This window comes from Pelodiscus sinensis, chromosome 4 (genome assembly GCF_052426305.1).
Source record: "Pelodiscus sinensis isolate ZL-2025 chromosome 4, ASM5242630v1, whole genome shotgun sequence".
Lineage (NCBI taxonomy): Eukaryota > Metazoa > Chordata > Testudines > Trionychidae > Pelodiscus > Pelodiscus sinensis.
This window is the reverse complement of record NC_143055.1, coordinates 128,403,559-128,422,711: the sequence shown is the minus strand read 5'-3', so window position 1 is coordinate 128,422,711 and position 19,153 is coordinate 128,403,559. Positions and strand designations below refer to the sequence as shown.

The 19,153-nt window shown below is 44.0% G+C and overlaps 1 protein-coding gene across 2 annotated transcripts in view; it reads left to right on the top strand.

The window, feature by feature from the left end:
- SHROOM3 (shroom family member 3) overlaps nucleotides 1–19,153 on the top strand; it is a 232,498-nt gene that overhangs the window by 9,251 nt on the left and 204,094 nt on the right. The gene's annotated exons all lie outside the window — the stretch shown is intronic.

Below are 19,153 nucleotides of genomic sequence, written 5' to 3'. Positions count from 1 at the left end.
ATCACTCTGTGTAACCTGAGCAGAAACTGTATGCTACGGAACAAGAAAACCGTCTTTTTAGGGCAGGGGTAGGCAAATTCCAGCCTGTGGGCCAGAACCGGTCCACAAGGTTAGTTCCCGATGGGACCCACCTCCATGTTTACCTGCGCCTCAGCAGGTATCAGAGGATTGCAGCTCTGGTTGGCCACGAACTGTCATTTGTGGCCAATGCGAGCGCCGGGAAGTAGCGTCCCGGTCCTTGACGCTTCCCGCCACTCACATTGGCCGCAAACGGTGATTTGTGGCCAACCAGACCTGCGATCCTCCGATACCTGCTGAGGCGCAGGTAAACATAGTGGCGGTGGCCCGCCAGGGACTGACCCTGCGGACTGCCATTGTTTTTATTGCACACCCCTGTTCTAGCCTTTGCTCTGGAGGAGAGAGCTGGGCTGGTTCTGTACAAGTCATCGCTTTGCAGCACCAGGTATGAGAAGAGGCACAGACAACCCTGTGAGTTCCAGGGTAGAGTGAGATGATGGAAAGGTGCCTCGCAAATTAATTCCATCAGAGTTTACTTGTTAAAATAACACAGATCACAGGCATCAAATGAAAACCATAGAGTGCTTTCTCCTGGTGTGATTGAATGAAAGCGGGGAAAATGAAATGTTTCATCACCCCTGCAGGGAAGAGAACCACATTTTGCTAATCCTTGCTTTTGAGTAGTCAGGCAATGTATCTTCCTTCACATTTGTGCCACAAACTCCCTTTCTGCTGCAATGTGTAACTCTCACTCGATCGTAGGGATGTTAACTATTGTGTATTTGTGTAAATGTGTGGCCACCGGATTTTTCTTTTAGTGATTACTAAGGATGTTAAGTATCAGAGGGGTAGCCGTGCTAGTCTGAATCTGCAAAAGCGGCGAGGAGTCCTGTGGCACCTTATAGACTAACCGAAGTGTTGGAGCATAAGCTTTTGTGGACAACGACCCACGTTGTCAGACGCATGTAGTGGAAATTTCCAGAGGCAGGTATAAATATGCAGGCCAGAATCAGGCTGGAGATGATGAGGTGGATCCAATCAGGGAGGATGAGGCCCACTTCTAGCAGCTGATCTGGAGGTGTGAATACCAAGAGAGGAGAAGCTGCTTTTGTAGTTAGCAAGCCATTCACAGTCTTTGTTTAATCTAGAGTTGATTGTGTCAAACTTGAAGATGATTGAGAAACCAGTGAAACGAGGGTTAAGGGATGGCTGGAAATAGCGCGTTATTTCAAAATTTGGCACTGTGTAGATGTGCCAGATTTCAAAATCATCTGATTTGAAATAAGATATGCAGTTTGCGTAGTACAAATTGCGTATCTTATTTCGAGTGTAGGGTGCAGTGTAGACGCACCCATATTGTGTAAGTCTCAGCCCTAATAATCTAAATCAGCTGGTGAGAGATTCCATTTGCTGACTGAATGGTTAAAGTTTTCAGCACTGGTTAAGGTGCTTCCAGCATCTGCTGATCTAGGAATCTGGTTGTACATTAACGTATTTTCTCTTGTTGAAAGTTAACATACAGAAAGATGGGACGTTTCAATGTAGCTTCTTTCCAAAGACCACTCCTCTAAATGAGGCATAATATTTTTTTGAGCTTGCAAATGGGACAACAGCCAAATCTTTTGAGCAAGATTGAGAAACCAGTGAAACTTAGCCTCCCTTTTGTCTTGTTTTTGAGATAAAGAGCAGATTTGTCAATCAAAGCTGTATGTGAGGGGTTTGAAGTAGAAGAAGTGGTCTTGACATGCCCCCAGAAGCAGTTAATATTTCTTGTTTGTGTGGGTTTTGGGAATGATTCTGTCAATCAACCTCTGTATTTGGATCTATTCACCGTTTCTTCCCAGCTATTAAAAACATAAGAACTTTCTCTTAAGGTCGAGGGGCAAAAGGGGTTGGTGGGGAGAGAAAAAAGTCTCTTTACAGCAAGCCAAATTTCATGCTGAACTTTCTAAGCGGAGTGAACTTGCAAGGTTTTGGGTCTCATAATCCAATGTAAATCTCAAGGCAAATGTACACTATTCACTGCTGGCAAAGTTTCCTTGTTAGTTACCTTTGTTCATTACTCAGATCTGTTTTCTGGCATAACTTTACTTCAAAAAAGATTTATTATTAGGATCCCATCTCTTCAAAAAGTGTTTTTAATGTGCTATAGTATAAAAGGGTCATAAATAAAAAGTAGCTAAAATCAGTACCTCTAGTATACACCTTGATATATTAGGCATGGGGTGGTTTGAATTCAGGTCCCCACATACAGCTTTGGTGCCTGTTCCCTTTTTCTGAGTTGTGTTTCAAATCCTGTTAATAAAACTGTTGCAAGAGGGCTGAAAGTTGCATGAGATTTACTCATGGTGGAAATCTCACTAAATCAGTGGCTCTTGATTTCTGCCATTTGGGGCCAAAATATCTCAGGAGGAGAGCAAAAAAGATTTCACTGTGTTGAATGTGAACTTGATTTGCCCTGACGTGGTCTCCAGACCAAGCCAGGACTCTAAACCCAATCTAGATCCCCACTACTTTTACTCTGACTCTAGCAGTGAGATCAGCATCACAAGAACGAAAAGCACCTGAATATTTCTGTGCAGCAAAGGCAGTCAAGCTAGGAGTGGGGAAAAGCCTTATTCCTTCCTCCTTGGCTTGCTGCGGGAATTTATAATGTCATTTGGTGCATGCTAGCGTGATCTATTTCTGCACTCTCTGTGCTACACACAGACCTTTAGAAATATTAGGTGATGTAGGCCTCAGAAATGCCCATCTATTTTAAACTCAGGGCTCATGTAATTAATAAGAGGGCTGTTTCTCTTGCTAGGGATTAAGGCATCGGAGACATTCTTTCTTGGCTAGTAGTTATATGGGAACATTTTTCACATGCTGTGCTGTAGCTCATCCATTCCCTTCACTCAAAAGCGTAGGTCACCGACAGGGTCGTTGTGCCAGAAACACGAGACGAACTCTGAGCGTTACCTCCCAGCAGGCTTGTAGGAAGCAATCAAAGTTTAATAATAATAGGATAGCCTGGGAGAGAGCATGGGAAATAATCTTGAAAACTAGCAAGAGGTTTAGCCCCTATCAAAGGCCTGATTCAACTCCTGCTGAAACTCATAGGTGTCTTGCCATGAACTTTAATCGAAATTAGGTTGGGCCTTGAGGAAACTTATTCTGCCAATGCTGCTGCTTCCAACCCTTTCGTTTAAGGCGCTTCTCTCTGTCTTCACTTGAGCGAGCTCGTACCGCATTTAGCGACGCATAATGAGAATCGTTCTATCAGCCTGGACAGAGCCAGGCCCAAATAGACAGCCTGGACCTCAGCTGGCCGGCTGACAGACTCTTCCAAGTCTCTGCCTTTGATTTGGCTCCAAATCCTGTAACATTTTGATCAAAGGACTGCGCCTGCATTCTCTCATAGGTCAATTCCAGGAGTCAGTCGGTCTCTCCCACTCTGACATCCAGACGGCTTCTAAGTGAAAGGAAACGGTCCCAAGCACCGAGAGGCATAGATTCTTGCCTGAGCCTGGTATTTTTTTTTTTAACTCCCGTGACCCTCTACGAAAGATGTTTTTAAAACTGTTTGTTAACCTTTCCGAATGTCTCGGTTTTCAAGGGAGAAGAGGGCACTTCTTCTATGAAAGGAGCTGAAGTTGGTCCATTCAAGAAGCTGTAAATCCTTCATCTTGGCAAAGGGTTAGACTAGAAAACCCTGGCCTTGCCTTCTAACCCTATGGTTCTCTGATTCTAAGATGGACACGCTGTCCATGGCATGGTAGAGCTAGAAATCCCAGGACATTGACTATACTTTTGTTCTCTAAGACTACATCTACACAGCAACGTTATTTCGAAATAACTCGTGTTATTTTGAAATAACTTACCCCGCATCTACACAGCAGGCAGTTATTTCGAAATATTGTCAAGCTGGAGGACTTTTTACCCCGACTCCTGTAACCCTCACTGTATGAGGAATAAGGGAAGTCAGAGGAAGAGTGCTCTATTTTTGCTGTGTAGTCGCTCCCAATTTCAGAATAAGCTATTTCGAAATAAGCTATGCAATTGATGTAGCTCAATTTGCATAGCTTCTTTCGAGTTAAGCCTTGCTGTGTAGATGCACCCTAAAACTGCGTGTGGTTTGTTCTCTTTCTTCTATCAGCTGTTTGAGTTTATTTTGTTTTTTATGCCCAACTACAGAATAAATGTCTTCCATGTTATTAGGCATAGTACTTTTAAAATACCGGTTTTTCCTCTACTTATCTGTCAATACACAACAGCGAGGGAGCCATTGATTCCTAGATCAATAGACTTTAAACCAATGGTCTTCAACCATTTTATGGAGCATGGAGACTGTGCTGGGGGGAACTGGCTTTTAAGCTGGCTCCCCCAGCACCGGCTCTTGCTTCCTCCCATCCCCAAGAAGGGGTGGAAAAAGGCGACTAGTCAACTCAACTGCCTGAGAAACCTAGGCTTATCAGGTAGTCAACTGATCAACTATTCTTTTACATCCCTACTCTGGGTGGGAGTTTGGGTGCAGAAGGGAGCTCCAGGGTGTGGAGAATAGGTTTATAAATACACCCCAATGAGACCCAAAATAAGAGTTTGTGCAGAACAAGGGGTACATCTACACAGCAGTGTTATTCCGAAATAACTTAGTCTGCGTCTACATGACAAGCAGTTATTTCGACCTAATATCGAAATAATGTTGAGCTGGAGGACTTCTTACTCCAACTCCTGTAACCCTCATCGTAACGAGGAGTAAGGGAAGTCGGAGGAAGAGTGCTCTACCTTGGACTTCCTGCCGTGTAGACAGCGCCAAAAGCTGAAACAAGCTGTTTAGACTTAAGCCACGCAATTGACGTAGCTCAGGTTGCGCAGCTTATTTTGGCTGTAGCTCAGCTGTGTAGATGTGCCCTGACACGTTTATAGGGAGTGCTCTGGCAATCTCTAAAATACTCCTGTACTTGCAGAGCATTTACCCAGGGAGCACAAGGTATCAGAGGAGACCAAGAGAAAATAGTGCATTAATTTAAAAACTCGAGTTGGAGCTGAGATAAACTGGACTTAAATTTTAGTGGTATTTGTCTTTGGGATTTGGGGTCAAGCCCAACACTGTGGAATATGCACCTCTACTGTCCAAGCCTTGCTAGGAGTTCAGCTCTGCTGATTATAAAAGAAGAAAATGATCCTAAAGGTTGAGCTGTAATTTGCCTACAAATAAACCTGATGATCACATATGGGGTGCATTCAGAGGAGTGTTGTCAGGAGATCTAGGGAAGTGATTGTTCCCCTTTATTCGGCATTGGTGAGGCCACATCTGGAGTATTGGATCCAATTCTGGGGCCCCCATTACAGAAAGGATGGGGACACACTGGAAGAAGTCTAGCAGGACGCAACAAAAATTATTAGGGGGCTGGAGCACATGACTTATGAGGAGAGGCTGAAGAATTTGGGCTTATTTAGTCTACAGAACAGAAGAGTGAAGGAGGATTTCATAGTAACCTTGAACTCACTGAAAGGGGGTTCCAAAAAGGATGGAGAGAGGGTGTTCTCGGCGGTGACAGATGATTGAACGAGGAGCAGTGAACGCAAGAACATAATGGCTATACTGGGTCAGATCATAGGTCCATATAGCCCAATATCCTGTCTTCCAACAGTGGCCAATGCCAGATGCCCCAGAGGGAGTGAACAGAACAGGTAATCATCAAGTGATTCCTCTCCTGTCATCCATTTCCAGCCTCTGACAAACAGGGGACAAGGACACCATTCCTACTCATCCTGGCTGATAGCCATTGATGGACCTAACCTCCATGAATTTATGTAATTCTTTTTTAAACACTGTTAAAGTCTAAGGTCTTCACAACCTCCTCCGGCAAGGAGTTCCACAGGTTGACTGTGTGCTGCATGAAGAAAAAATTCCTTTTGTTTGCTTTAAACCTGATACCTGTTAATTTCATTTGATGCCCCCTAGTTCTTATGTTGTGGGAACAAGTAAATAATTTTTCCTTATTCATTTTTTCCACACCAGTCATGATTTTATAGACCTCTACCATATCCCTCCTTAGTCTCCTCTTTTCTAAGCTGGAAAGTCCCAATCTTTTTAATCTCTCTTCCTATGGCACCCGTTCCAAACTTCTATAACCCTTACTGGTCTCCAGTTGCAGTTGGGGAGGTCTAGGTTGGATATTAGGATAAACTGTTAGGGAGGGTAGTGAAGCACTGGAATGGGTTCCCTAGGGAGGGGATGGAATCTCCATCCCTAGAGGTTTTTAAGTCCTGGCTTGACAAAGCCCTGGCTGGGATCGTTTAGTTTGGATTGGTCCTGCTTTTAGCAAGGGGGTTGACTCAATGACCTCCTGAGGTCTCCTCCAACCCTAGCATTCTGTGATTCTATGACTGGAAAAAATAGCTGGGGATCCTCGGTCTGAATGCAGTTGTGAGCTATAAAGTTTTTCTTGCTACAGCTTTTCAGTTTCAGACTCTCCAAAGCGTTGGGTGCATCACCATTTGGTGGCAGCAAAGAGCCCCTGGCTCCAGTAATGGAGAAATCTGTCAATCAGACTGGCAAATCACTTACCTTTTATAACTCCTTGTCATTCGAGGAAGGGTGTGGAGAGATTTAGGGCTTGATCCTGCATGATGGAAGCTAATGAGAGATCTGCCACTGCCAGGGAGAATCCCAAGGTGGTCTTTCAGACCGTGTATAGAAGCATTATTTCCCTTCCCATCAGAACAGCAGAATCTCCTGGGTGGAAGATGGCAGCTGTTTAATAGGGCAGGATGATGCCACTAGCAATGGGACAGCAAGTGACGGGTCTGGAGCCAGGAACTTAGGTAGCAGAATGAAATGACATGAGATCAAATTTGGTCTGCTAAATTGGAGCACCATCTAGCAGCCCTGTGCCCGCTAACACCAGGTTCTGGGTTCAGTACTGCCTTGGGGAAAAGATTCCTACCCCCCACCAATCCCGCCCTGCTTCAGGATGCATTTCTTCCAGTTACTGTAAAGCCCAGCCCTGTCTGGTATGTATGGTGGGAGGAGGTCACAGCCACAGGCAAGATGCCTAGGCACCAGCTCCATGACATAAGAGGTGTGTCTAAACTACATGGCTCCATCGATGGAGCCATGTAGATTAGGCTGATCCGCAAAGGGAAATGAAGCCACGATTTAAATAATCGCAGCTTCATTTAAATTTAAATGGCTGCCGCGCTGAGCCGACAAACAGCTGATCAGCTGTTTGTCGGCTCATCGCCCTAGTCTGAACGCTCCCGCGCCAACCTGAAAGCCCTTTATCGACCTCTCTGTTATGCCTCGTAGGATGAGGTTTACCGGGGAGGTCGATAAAGGGCTTTCATGTCGGCAGGGGAGCGTCCAGACTAGTGCGCTGAGCCGACAAACAGCTGATCAGCTGTTTGTCGGCTCAGCACGGCAGCCATTTAAATTTAAATGAAGCCGCGATTATTTAAATCGCGGCTTCATTTCCCTTTGCTGATCAGCCTAATCTACATGGCTCCATCAACGGAGCCATGTAGTTTAGACGTACCCAAGATGTGTGAAGTTCCACAAAGCTCTGTCCTCCACTTGAACCAGGCCAGTGGTGCTACTCCTGGTGGTGTCTGTTCCATGGGCCTGGCTGAGCTGGGCATGGGTAGTCTGGGCCTAAGGCTGCCTCTTCCAGTTTTATATCTGATGTGCACAAAATATGCTTCACTTTTTGCTTCTTGTAATACACTCACACATCTGGGTTTCCCTCTTCCCCAGCCTCCAAGGGATGCCTGTGTCTCCAGCAGAGAGTTTAAGTTCCTCTGCTTTTCACTGTGGTCACCATTCTTCAAGCAAAAGAGATCTCAGCCGAACCCACCGAGGGAGGCCTATCAAACCCCTCTTCTTTTCAGGAGCTGCTAGGTGCTATGAAGCATTCCTCCCTGCCCACAATCAGTGAAGCGTCGAGGGGCTGCCATTAGAACATCTTCCCTTGTCTCGTGTGTGCCAGCCTGCGTGTGCCAAGAGGCGTATCTAGGGTTGCCAGGTGTTTGGTATTGGCCCGAACAGTCCGGTATCTGTGGCCTTTTTGTCTGGTTTAAAAAAAACCAAACCCAGAAAATACCAGATGTGTAAAATGTCCGTTTGTCTTGGATGGAAGGCTGCTTGGGACATTTCTCCCCTGCCGTGTCTGGGGGGAGAAGTGAGGAGTGTGTAGTGCTGGGATTAAAAGGCGCAGTGACCCTTATTTTGTGCGTTTTTTTTTCTTTTGGTCAACAACTTTCGTTTCCCCCCTTCCCCCTTTTTTTTGCTCAACAAGTTTGGTCCTTTTTTTCTTGTTTGTTTTGTTTTGTTGTTTTTGGTTTTTTTTGCTCAACCAATTTTTTCCCTGCCATGTTCAGCATTTTTTTTTTGGAAAACATCTGCCAACCGTAGGCGTTTGTGGTAGAGGTAAGGGCTGCTGGGTTAGGTCTTCTTTGAGTGCCCGTTTCAACACAAGCCCTTTCTCATAACCACAAGCTGAGGAGGGAAGCGTTACCACCTGGCCAAGCAACTCCTGTGAAGTGCCAGTGCTGGGAATGTTTGCGCTTTGTTTGGGTGTGGTGATACAACGGGGAATTGTTTAATCTTTGTCATTTTGAAAAAGGAATACTGGGTACAGGATTTGAGGGCTCTCTTCCCAACGGGAAAATGCCACAAGTATGACCTGGCACTCTATGTAATTTGGCCCATTCTATAATCAACCAATTCTGGCTTCAGATGAGCTTTCCTGAGCTCTGGGAAGAAGTCATCCTGGGCAGGGATGATTCAGTGCTAAATGGAGAGGCTCCATCAGAGGTAGGTAGTCGCCTCAACTTTCCATTCAGTGTGGTGGTAGAACTTTAACAAGGTGCTTCCGGAAGCCTCTTCCAGCACATCACTGGGCGTGGCTGAGCAGGCTGCCTCTGCAGTACAGAGAACAAGCATGTAAGCCTGTTGACTTTTTTGTGGAGGGTTGCACTGATTGTACGATGTGCTACTACTCTCATGAAGTCTAATTATCCATCCCAGATATGATGGGATATCACATTGCACATTATCGTCACATTGCACCATAAGGCAGCTTGTCTCACACTTGCGTTAATGAGCTGGATTTTGGTAACACTTATTTCTTTGAGGCAACCCTGTTTATTTACAAAAATTGTACAAAGTCTAGTTTGCCTGAACACAGGAGGAATCACACAACAGGCAAAGCTTCTTTGCTCACAGTTCCAGGCCTCTTTTCAGCCAGGGTTCAATCCAAAAGCTAGCTCGTTCGTTCTTTCTCTCGCTGCATTTCTTGAGGTCATGTTACAAGTGCTTCACTGGCTTTCTCTGGCACTTCCTTGCTGCCTTCTCTGTATGCTATAGGCGTTTCTGCCCCTTCACTTATACATGCATACAGATTCATCGAAAAATACCCCACCCCCTGCATGTACATTCAGACTTCAGGGAAAGCCCCTTCGATTCCACTCCTCCTGCAGCTTTGCATGTGGCCATTGTTTTGAGTGATGTCTCCAAATAGTTCAGTTCCTTTAATTTCAGTTATCTGTGGCATAAAGAAGATTAATTGTTTTTTACATTTATCCTGAGTGAAAGCTGGCTGTTAAAGGAGGGAGGGAAAGGGAATCCGGAAGAGATGAACTCAGCTTACTCAGGTCATAGTGCTTAACATTCTAACCAACATCCAAGCACCGTGTTCATTGTTTTATACTAATGTGAAAACAGAAAGTAACAGTTAAGAATGATTCCCGTGGATAAGAAAATCACTGTGCTTAATTTCATTAATAGAGCAGGCTGTGAGACACATTTCAAAGCATTGGGTGAGAAGTAAGCTCCCAAATCCCATTAAGAAATAACAGGATTTATGGTGCATTCCTCCCATATATTAACTTTCCCCTCTGGAAACGCTGAGTTGTGCTGAGTTGATGCCATGTTATAAGCAGGTGCAGTGTTTTTCAGTTCCCACAGCCCCCTCCAGATAATCTGCTGGCCTGAAAGCCCTTCACTATTCTCAGTGGAGAATGGGGATTTTCAGAATGATGGACAAGTGACGTATGTGGCTGACTATTGTCATAGCTCCAGGTTCCACTAGGTCTCAAATATGCATTTTGTGGCAGTGCTGAAAGCCGTTTTGTCTTGTCTATATCAGCAGTTAAAAAGTTTCCAACAGCAGTTGAGTTGGGGGGAGAGAAATTCTCGACAGCCATTGTCAACTGCAGGTCATGTTCTTTCTTTTGATTGACAGTCAGATGAATACCTTCAGCATCTGAGGTCTCTGATGTTTGGCTAATATTTTTATTCTAGTCTCTCATCATTATAAGAGCGGACCAAAGTTTTTCAGATAAAAGCATATTCAGAGAAAAGTGGCCTATTTTTGAAAACGGAACTTTTTGCAAAAAAACTGTGAACCTCTCCCACCACTTTCCCTTTTTTGCAAACATTTTGTGGACATTTTTATTTGTTTTTAATCGGCATTTGTGTTGATAAATGAAATAGGGGATAAATGTATTTCAAGCACCAGTTTAATAAAAGTGTTGATTAAAAATATAGTAGAAACTTTTGCCAAAAGTGGAAAATGGGACTGTTTTGAATGCTGAATAGTGGAAAGTTTTGAAGTTTCTTGTGAAAGTACTTTTTTCCTGTTTTTGATCATTTATCTACATTTTTATTTTTAGTGTTGATGTGCTAAGAGACTTCAATAGGAGACCAGAGTACCATTGTGCTAGGCATTGTACATAAACAGAACAAAAACAATCCTGCTTCAAGGAGCTAGCAATCTGTACATGTGATGCAACAGTATGTGGATAAACCAGACAAATGATGTGATGGGTAAATAGTGAAACAAACATAGGTCTTTAACCTGCAAATGCTGCACATGCTTAACTTTATATACAGTGTGTAGACTCATTGACTCTCTGCTTTCCTTTACATAATCTACTGCTTTTAGGAATTCCAAATTATGGAATTTGACGTTTCTGTATGATTTAAAAGATAGAATCAAATGCCTGCAGCTGCACATATATACTCTTGGAACAATCTTTTCCTTGAAGATTTTTGATAGTACTAAAACCTTTTCTTGAAAAATCTAGGAATGTATCCTTTCACACCGTTTTTTATTAAAAATTATTTTCAAAGTGAGTGGCTGTATTAGAAAACTGGATTGGTCCCCAGTGCCAGGCGATTCATTTTTTTGTGTTCATTGCTGAAGAATCTTGCAAATGGACTAAAAGATCCACATTTCTCAAGTGCAGTCTCATAGAAACTGGGAAATGAACTGCTGGAATTCAGACTAAAGATCTGGCAGTTTTCTAAGAGCAAATACATGGTAAGAAGACACATTTCTGCTTTCAAGAGAGTGCAAGCCTTAAAACATAGAAATGTAAAATATTTGGAGAGAAGCAAACTGAGAGATCTTCATAATATCAAAGATCCCCCTCCCTTCAGTTCATGTTTGCTTAAAAGTAGTTGTCCTTAAATAGTGTCATTTCAGAAGGGATGCAGCCGCTGACCTGACTATAAGGCAACAACAAAAGGTTGTTGAATTAGTCGTGTAGTGCAGACTTTTATTAATAGTTGTATTGTAGTCCTCTTGGCACCAATCTGCAATTAAATAAGTTGCTGGCACTTGTCCCTTAGTTAAATGACTACCACTGTTCACCCTGGTTGCAAGTCAATGAATGCAATGCTCTTGCGGAGGCAAGTTCAGACATGTTTGTTCCTGGGTATACAGCACTGCACATTTCTGATTCCAGGCTAAGAGGTTTCCGCAGGCTTTCCACGTAAATGTCTATAAATAGCCCATGCAGCTGGGAAAAAGAGGGGAGGGAAGAGAGCGAGAGGAACATGAGGGGAAAAAAGCATCACGAAAGATTGATGTAGCAACAGTGTTCTTTGAAGAGATACTCCCATTCTCTTATACTAGGGGTTTGGGGTGTTTCTTCTGATTGCCGCTTTTGTTGAAGAGGATTACATTTCCATTACAGCTTCATCAGTGGTGACTTAGCCTTTTCATTAGTCCAGAAAATCAGCTTCTCACACAGGGTGGTTTCTGCCCCCCATCCCGCCCCAAAAGGGAAAACAGCCAATTTTTCCAGACATAGAACCCTATTTCTCTCCCACTTGAATCAATAGTACGAGGTATGGCCAGCGCTGTTCTGTAAGCCAGCCAGCTGAGGCTGCCTTCAGAACACCATGGCCAACCTCTGCTTGCCAGAAAACATCATGCCTGTGATTTATTAAGGATCTTTAGTTACGCCCTAGGAGAGATTCCCCTTGCTTCTCCCCCATTACCTAAATCTCTAACCTAGTAACACCATCAGGCCAACCAAAGTAGTTAAGGAATCTGAGAGGACAAGGTAAATTCATTAACATTGGACTTCCCAGTCCAGTGCTATTGGTCAATGTAGATGGCATTTTTGTGGTGATTCTATTCTGATCTGCATATATTTGTTACACAGCTGTCAGGTCAGGTACACAACAGCTACTGTAGAAAGAAGAGAGGGCTATATTTGAGTTCACATTTCTTTTATCTGAGAAACTGAGGATTTTCTCAAAGTGAAAAATAATTGTAGGTGCTTCTAGCTTTGGTGTCCGACCTGAAGCATCTTAGACAGGGTCTGATATTTTTTACCCAGCAGGCTGGTGCTCAGCACTTTCTGAAAATAAGGCCTCTCTAAGGTGTTTCAGTTTTCCTGCATGAAAACCGACACTTCAGAAAACTTAGATTCTAGGGACAAAATTTTCAAAAACCGCCCCCGAGCTGTTGCACTACTGTCTTTCGGTTAAAAATTGGTTAAGGATCTGTCTCCAGAGTAAGGCATCTCTCCTACAGAGATTAGACAAATTTTGTAACTCTCCAGACTAAAACGAGAGCTTCTTTATTCAGGATGGCTGTAGTTGCATTGTACAGAATATGGAATTTTTTGGTCTGATCTTCCACCACAGATGAAGTTACCTCTCCTGTTCCATATAGAGAAGTGTCACAAGGTAACTTTGCCTATCAAGGTACAGAGTAGTGTCCCCTTTTAGCGGGTGTGAGCTTCTTGGCCTCTTCCAAATAGCCGTGGCATATCTTGGTCAGTAAATGGTTTGTGGTTGCTTTATTTTTGTCGTGCATATTAACCAGTCCTTCATTGCATCATTTAAATTCCCTCTAAACTGAAGATGCTCTGTTAATGTCCTTAAGCCAGCCACACTTTACACTGTTTCCCCCCCTTTTTTTCTTTTTCCTTCCATTTAAAAGCCGGGATGCCCTGCAGTCACCATGGACTTTCAGGAGCATGTAGAATTGAAACAGTCTCAGCAAAGGTTCACTGGCTGGTTTATTAGACACTTTCCGGTCGCAGATAAGATACACATTATAGCCCCTGGGACGTCCACCTTTTCCTCATGACTTACACCATTAGTGATTATATCTCAGTGTAATTGGACCAATCCGCTACCAAACAGCCATTTACCCCGCTTCAGCTCCCTCCAAAGGAACTGTAGCCCCATTGGTTGAAAGGCACATTCCCCTTATCATTAGATCTCTGCTGTCTCTCTGTTTCACTTAGTTCAGGGGTGAAAGCAGGACCGTCCCTTGGCGTACACGAAATATGCAGCTGTGTAGGGCACCCAAAAATTTGGGGCATCAAATTCTCGAGTGCTTTTACACACCCATGGGTGTCTGTATGCCTGAGTATGGCCCTGACCATCTCGTCTAGTTCCTTTCCGGCCCTTCCCTCCGGCTGCGCTCTCCTGTTCTTTGCAGGGCTTCTCCCTGCCCTCTCCTACTTCCTCCAATATACACCCGTCCAAACCTGGTCCTGTCTGTGTCTATGTGTTCACAATCTACTATATATTTGAGAGAGGTCTGCCTGTCTCTGTCTGTGTGTCTGTTCAAGAACTCCTCCGAGAGAGTAAGAGCTAGGACTGCAAACATGTGGTAGGCAGCTTCTTCTTATCATAACTTAAAGCGAGGTCAGGGTTTGGTTGTGCCAAGACAATGGGATGTGCTTAGAATGTGATTGTTTCTCATAAAACCGAGAGGGAGGGATCTGCTAGAAGGGACAATTATACTGTATAATGACCACAGTGGACAGCAAAGGGCCACAGATGAGCCAGGACAACTACAATCCCATTTGCACAGCAGGGGCAGAGAGTTGTGAAAGGCACAGCTATCTACTATATATTGAGAGAGTTTGTATGTCTGTCTGTGGGTCTTTCCTCCAGCCAGGGACAGACATGCACCCCTTCCCCATGGTGCCTGCTGCAACTGTAGCAGCTGTGAACAGGCACTTCTTACCTGGCCACAAGCTGCTGTGGTAACAGAGGGCTGGGTTGTCATCTTTCTCCAGCACAGCCTGCCTACTGAACCCCTAATCCCCAGCTTCACCCTAAAGCAATGATTTCAATGAAGAGAAACAAACATTTCAGTTAAGGACCTGAGCAATGCTGGGTAAAACCTCTAGTACAGTGTTTCTTAAACTGTATTCTGTGGCACACCAGTGCACAGCGGCAAACAACAGAATTCAAATGGCCGCCCTGAAAGAAGCAGGCGACTTTTTTTTTTTTTTTTTTTTTTTGCTCAATATGTTTTTCCTGCTGACCCTTTTTTTTTCTCAATAACTTTCCCCCAGACTCTTTTTCCCCCCTGACCTTTATTTTTTCTCAACAAAAAATCCTTGGTGTTCCTCATAAAAAAAATTATTGTTTGGTGTTCCTTGGTCTTAAAAAGTTTAAGAAACACAGCTCTAGTACATAATAAAGGTTAAGCATAGGTGACAAAAGATGCCTACACCTGTATCATGCTCAAATGTTGTTATAAATAAGGCAGTTGATTTCTCATTATTGTCCAATAGACCAGTAACATCTCTCAGTAGATGTACAGTTTGGTTCATTACAGAGTGTTTCAGCAGCAAAATTCCTTACTGGGAGCTACGACAATGTAAGCATGCTTGAGTGACTACATCTTTAAGATGTCTCTTGCATCTCATCAGCTCCCCAAAACAAAGGGTTCTTCTGCTAGTCAGGTTTTAAGAGAACCGAGGGTGAGTGGCTGTTTTTCAGTGCAGAAAATGTTTGATTAGTCTCAGGCTGTGATCTTGTCAAATCTCGTTAGGTAAGAAGGTTGGGCTGGGCCAGGACTTGGATGGAGACTTGGAAATGCTACAAGGAGACGTTGGGGATTCAATATGTGCCTTTATTCCCTCTGACCCAGTGCCCTAGGAGGGGGCTGGGGAGCAGGGTGGGTGCTGTGCTGCTCAAGGTTCCTGTTTTCTGAAGACAAGCAGTCATTATGGTTCATCCTGTGGGCTATTTTGTTCGACCAGTGGGGAGAAGCCTGGGTCCTGGCCAAATTCCGAGAGTAATTACATTCTGTCAACTTAAATTCCATCTCACGACTTCTCTTCTTGACCTAAAATTGTTACATAGCATGGGTGGTGCTATTATACAAACTGTTGGAGAGATGGGTGCATTTCGGCAATGAAATGTTCCTTCTGTTGACATGGCTTGTAATTCTGTAACGTGTGAAAAGTGCACTATAAATGAATGAGGAATCACAGAGTATCTGACTATATTTTATACTTTGGACAGTAAAAGAGACCTTCATGCACAGCACAGTGAGACAAAATGGTGCACTGATCTGGATGCATTTAGACAACAACCAAGGAAAAGAGCTTTGTGTGCAAACCAATGGCAGAAGATTTGGCTGATTTCCCACCAGTGTCTCAAGAGTGATAGATAGATATATATTTGGAAACTGTGTAAACAGGAAAAGGAACAGGCAAATAGTCCAGAAGACACAGGTGTGAAAACTTGGTGAATGGAGTGAGCAATTACCTAGAAAATCCATGTGCACTTACAGTTTGGTCATAAAGTGTGTGTTGCATTTCCTGCTTGTGGAGAGGGCTGATAAAGAAAAGTTATTTATTAGTTTCCTAAATAGAGCAACTAGAGGACACCAAATGAAATTAATGGGTAGCAGGTTTAAAACTAATAAAAGAAAGTTCTTCTTCACACACGTGTAGTCAACCTGTGGAACTCCTTGCCAGAGGAGGCTGTGAAGGCTAGGACTATAACAGAGTTTAAAGAGAAGCTAGATAATTTCATGGAGGTTAAATCCATAAAAGGCTATTAGCCAGGGGATAAAATGGTGTCCTTGGCCTCTGTTTGTCAGAGGCTGGAGACGGATGGCAGGAGACAAATTGCTTGATCATTGTCTTTGGTCCACCCTCTCTGGGGCACCTGGTGCTGGCCACTGTCGGCAGACAGGATACTGGGCTAGATGGACCTTTGGTCAGACCCAGTACGGCCATTCTTATGTTCTTATGCACCTGGAGGATAACAGCCTACTATTGTTGTCAGCTGGTAACTGCTTCTTTAGCTCAAATGATAGAGGTCTGTGCTATGGCTCTGAAGGACTTAGTTTCCAATCCTGCTGGCAAATCCATGCATAGGATTGTTAGGTGCTCGGACCCTTTTAATTTACCTCCTGTGGTTTGGAGGTGAATGTGCAGACTTATTCTTACTAAGGGGATGTCTACGCTTAAAAAGGAAAGGAAAGGATGTTGAAAAGAAGCTAGATCTAAATATGCAGCACATTTTTGCTGTCTGGAGCTAGAAGGAGTATGTCTTTGATGTATAAGCCAGATTATACATATCTCGCTATTTACTGAGGAGGAGGAGGAGGAGAGAAAGAGGGATCAAGGGCAGCCAGCCCGCTGACAGGGATGTGGGGCCAAAGGGGGGGGGCAATTGCCCTTGGGCCTGGTGATTCAAACGGGTCTGGAGTCCAGCTGCTGCCGCCGCTACTAGCAGCCAGATCCATGGATCCTTTAAATTGCCACCAGAGCACCGGGCCGCGTGCTCTGGGCAGTGCTAATAGCGGGGGATAGGAGGGAGGTGATGCACGCTGGCCTGAGGGCCTGTTGCCCTCAGCCCTGCTCCTTCCAGGAGTGTGGAGCTTGGCCCCCGCTTGCGCAGGTGCCCGCAGAGGCAGTTGCCTCCGGTGATGGGTGGAAGTTGTTTCACATCCAGTGGATCATAACACCCCACATGGGATAAACACGGATTGGGCCAAGGAAGCTGGTTGGTGGTGGGAGGAACACATGTTGTCTCCAAAAATACGTTAACTGCTATGTGCGCTCTCCTTACCTCATTAGACATGCCACTTGCTTCAGGCGGGATACTTCCAACCTCTTCTCACTGTGGCAGTGACCAGGAAGGGCAGAATGCAGCTGGGAGTCTGAGTGACGGGTTTTGGCAGTTGAAGATCTTGATCGCAGCCGTGATTTTGCTCCATAAGGGTGTGTCTTCACTGCACCCTTAGCTTGAACTAAGCTACACAATTTGCGCTATGCAAATTGCGTAGCTCATTTTGAATGAATTTCAAAATAACTTTTTTTGTAATTTGGTGCTGTCTGCGCAGTGCCAGATTTCAAAATAAACCGCTCTTCTGAAACGTCCCTTAATCCTCGTGGAATGAGGTTTACAGGGACATCAGAATAGAGAGCCTGCTACATTTCGAAATAGCGGGCTTGCTTAAAAGACACGGAATAGCTATTTTGAGATACCAGAAGTATCTCAAAATAGTGCCGCAGTATAGACATACCTTAACAGTTTGCCCACTGTGGCTGGGCATTGAAAGCAGAGCCCACCCAAACCAGCTGATCCTTGACTGCTGAAGCATAACTTCTCAATTTTCATCCAGTGCAGCAGAAACTTAAGGAGGGGTTTGGTGAAATTTATAACTAACCTGAATCCAAACGCCACTGGATTTGCTCATCCCTCTCACAAGCTATCGTCCCTTAAAAAGATATGTGGTAGCATTGGCCTGTAGATCAATGCAGTCTAATTGTGATCTCCTGCTGTTTTGGTTGATTGAACCTGGGACTTGCATAACATGAACTGCTACAGTCTGAGCTATGGGGATAGACTCCTGTAGCTAGCTGCTGTAATAACTCATATGCTCTGCAGATCAGCATAACGGAGCACCTGTCACATGCACTCACACGTAGGTTACACTGTGATGTAGCCTACACAAAAGTCAGATGCTGAATGATGATTATTCTATGGCTGCTTCATCCGTTCAATCACAGTAATAACTAGATACAGGACTATGTAGCACTTTAAAGACTAACAAGATGGTTTAATAGGTGATGAGCTTTCGTGGGCCAGACCCACTTCCTCAGATCAAATAGTGGAAGAAACATAGGCCTCTATTTTGTTTCAGCTGCACCAGACTAACACGGCTACATTTCTACCAGTAATAACTAGGGCTGTGTAAACTGGAATAGTAAATAATTGAGAGAGGACACAAATCAGAACACTTGAGGGAAGTTTGGCATCACAGCTTTGTAACTTGGTGCCTTTTCCATTATTTTCTATTCATATAGTTTAATATGGACAACATTCTTTAGTAACAAATTAAGAGAGCAGAGTGGAACAAATTGTTAAATATCAGATCAGCGGAAGAAAGAACTGCAGGAACTGTGCTTGTACAGTGGTTCTCTTTTGTGCTGGAAAAATGTGCTAGAATACTTCCAAATGTAGTTTGTTAACATTTTATAATAGTCAAAAGACATGACTACAACTGGATAGTTACAGCAGGGGTTGATCTATGTAGTGCTGATCCCCAAAATGTCCAGGTAGTGAAGATTCCCCTCGGAACATGAATGCACTTTTCCAAAATCCTTACATGTGAAAAAGATGAAAAATGGAGTGTTCTTGGAGCTGATCAATGGACCACTCTGATACTTTTCTCGCAAGATCAACTGAATCTGAATTCATCATTGTTTGGCTTGTGTCACCCAGCTGGTCGGGTCAGGGTGTTTCTCTGACCTGAGCTTGCAAGTGATGGACAGCTCAGTAGAAGGCATTATCCCAGTATAATCAAATGGAATGAAAGGGAAACCATGTGCCTTTCTCCCAGGGTAACTATTTCCCCTATTCCTGCTATCTTTGGGATATTACAGCTTTTCTTACTTCTCTTGGAATTCATTAACACTTATATTATATAGCAGGGTTTGCTTGAAGCATTAGTCACCTAAACAGTGGTTTTCAAACTGTGGGTCATGGAGCTCTCCTGAAGAGCCACAGAAATGTTCCTGTCATTCGGGGATGCAAGCATTAATCTTCAGGCAGTAATGTTTCCTGCTTGCTGTAGCCCAG